Genomic DNA, 3,362 nt, shown 5'->3' on the forward strand with positions numbered 1-3,362 from the left:
TAGATTGCTTTTGGCAAGATCACCATTTTTACTGAATTAATCGTGCCAATCTATGAGCATGGTAGGTCTTTCCATTTTCTGAGATTTTCAATTTCTTTCTTCAGAGACTTGAAGTTCTTGACACACAGATCTTTCACTTGCTTGGTGCGAGTAACAGAAAAGTATTTTCTACTTTAAGTAAATGTTAATGAGACTTTAAATTTTGATTTACATTTGTTGTGGAAATATGGAAGTATTGCACAAAGTTTTAGAAATGTACTTTATAGTTTATTATGTTTAACAGTATAGAAAAAATCAGTTACATAATCAGGCAATTTGTATATTTTAATTGAATTATGTTTTACACTAAGTCTTAACTGAGTCAATATAGGAAAAAAAAATTAGACTTTCTATTTGGTAGAACAGAATAAAACCCTACTTTGAAATACAATTAATTTACTAAAAAAGATTACCTATCTATCTATCTATCTATCTATCTATCTATCTATCTATCTATCTATCTATCTATCTATCTATCATCTATCTACCTCTCTATTTTCTATCTATCTATCATCTATCTATCTATCTATCTGTCTGTCTGTAAACTTTAATTTTGAAAATCTAAAACATAAAATAAAACTTCTCTGATAATCTCTTAGAAAAAAAATCTGCAATTACTTCCCATTAGATGATTTTTTACTGCTATTTTTCTTTTTATAGTATGAAAAGAATAATTTAATTTTTTTGAGCGTTCCTTTCCTATTTGTATAAATTTGACTGCTTTCATTACTTTGCTTTACAGGGTCATGATCAACAACAAATTATATGAGCAGTATAAAAATATGTTTCAGAAGTTGTATGTGGGTGTAGAGAAATTCGATAAAGAACAAGAAAAACAAGTGGTTGGTATAGTAAGTAACTTTATAATTAACCTCGTATACCTATGTATCAATTAGGAATGGAGAAACTAGCCTTGTGTTCGACACTTGAAACTAAATTAAGTCTCATTATCTAACTATCCTTGGTTCTGTTCAAGTCCTACTGAATTGTAAATCAGAGAGGTATGGTCACATACTATACCAATGAAAACCACTAAGAATTTTAATGGAGACGAGATCATAAATTTCCAAGAGACAGACATTTGCTGAGAGATGAAGAGAGGATTACCAGTTTTTACAATATGTCAGCCTCAGGTATAGTTGAAAGATAGAGAAAGATTACTTACTGTTGTCATCTGGACTCTGTCGTTAATTTTAGAAAACCAAATCAAACTAGCAAAGTAGTTTTAAAATCCTAAACTTAGTCCCTATTTAGTAAAAAAAAAAAAAAAAAAAAAAAAAAAGTGTATGGAAACAACTTTCCTAACAACCATGGCAAAATAATCCTGTGTAATAATATCACCAAACTATTTTAGATCGTCTCCCCGTTAATGTAACAATCATTGTAGTCATCAAATGGTTTCCAAGTAAGATCTGAGGCAATTACCATATTAACCATTTTTTTTTTTGGTTGGTTAATTGTTTGGAGGGTATTCAATTTGAAATAAACAGGAGATCATTTCCTGCATGAGAACAACGTGGAGGGAGCTGCCATTTTGAGTCAGTTCAGGAAACAGATAGGGACTAAAGATAAAAAATAAATAAATACTCCAAATGAAGGCAATTTTTAAACCTTTCATAGCATGGCAAAAAACACTGTAGTCATTTACAGACCAAAAGCTAGAACCTCTTTGTAGTGTTGGCATTGGGCTTACCATCCTAGTCTCAGTATACTAACTTACTTGAAAATTATCATAAAAACATACACTGAATATTTTGTCTTTAGATCTCTAAAAACCTCAGAAAAACTTATCAAAATAACAGACTACAATAAATTCAAGAGAATCAGTTTCATTTTATTTCAAAAAAATTTAGGCTTTTTATAATATTAAATATTTGTTATGAGTAATTCTAGCTCATTTGGTCATAAATATATATGTTTTTAGGAAAATAATTCTAAAAACTTAAAATGCATGTTTCGTATTATTATGTATAACATTGGCAAATTAGATAAGACATGCTCATTCATGTTAAACTCATAAATCTACTCCTATTTTCTGAATCTCTTAAAAATCAGAAACCTCGCTAGGCAAGATCTTAAACTACTGTTCTCCTGTAGGCCATGACATTTTTAGCAGATATTTAAATGTATTAACTGATCTACTAATGAGTAGAAATCTGAAAGACCAGAATCTCTGTTGCCTTTCACATAATGACTCTATTCAATGTAAACTATGACTACAATTAGAAAAATACTGAAATCCTAAAGTCAAATCCTCACCTCTTTTATCAGTCATAGAAAATCTTTTAATAGCTATGATACTGTAATCTGTAATCCCAGCACTTGGCAGTTGAATGCAAGAGGATCAAGGCCTTTGACTGTCCATAGCTATATAGCAAGTTTGAGGTCAGCATGAGTAATGTAGGACTGTCTCAAATAAACCTGTCCCCTACAAATCAAACAGAAATATAATGTTAGTATAAAGATATAAAAATAGTAAATATTGCTGTCACTTCAGTAGGAAATTGTTGACCAGAAATACTAAAATAAAAGTACAATTGGAATTTTTTTACTATACTTTTGAAGGGAAAACTATTGAAATCTGGATATCCATAGAGTTCCCTGTTTAGAACATTATCCTGACAGCATATAGCCCAGAACTGGTAAGAAGCAAGGCTTGGAGAATCACAGGAGTTGCCTTGCCCAGACTTTAGAGATGGCAGCAAATAACTGTAAGTATCACCTGTTATTTTAGACTGAGGAAGTGCAATTGATGATGACATGTTCCAATATAATAATAGAAAAACAAACAAACAAAAAACTAGTATTTCTGCTTTAGATCTTGGCAGGGCCATTCTAGCCCCATCGTTTGACAAAAGCACAGCACACCTCAGAAAATTGTTTTGATGACATCAACAATTGTCAGACTTAAAATCTATTGATGTGCTTCAAACATCTCTCATCTTCCGGGGTTATACATGGTGGTATTTATGAGACCTCTAAATGATCCCTAGGAATAGGAGCATAGTGTGTAGAGTTGGGAGAGGATATATAGACTGGAGAGATAAAATGGGAAGCATGGTGATCCTTGGATTGCCTGTGCCATATACCTTTGCAGTTGTGGTAATAGATTCCGTGCAGATTGACACTATGAGCACTACCCTAGCACACAGTACAGTGCTTTCTTTTCTTTTTCCGGGCTTTTGCCTGTGACAGGGAATGTAGCTTGGATACTACTGGGTATTGTGTGGAAGATAACAATCTTTGGATCAGTTCAAAGCTTTGGGAGCTGCCAGTTAATAGGCTAAGCTTCAGACTACATCCTACCAATGGATAAATAGGGT

This window comes from Mus musculus, chromosome Y (assembly GCF_000001635.26).
Source record: "Mus musculus strain C57BL/6J chromosome Y, GRCm38.p6 C57BL/6J".
Taxonomy (NCBI): Eukaryota; Metazoa; Chordata; class Mammalia; order Rodentia; family Muridae; genus Mus; species Mus musculus.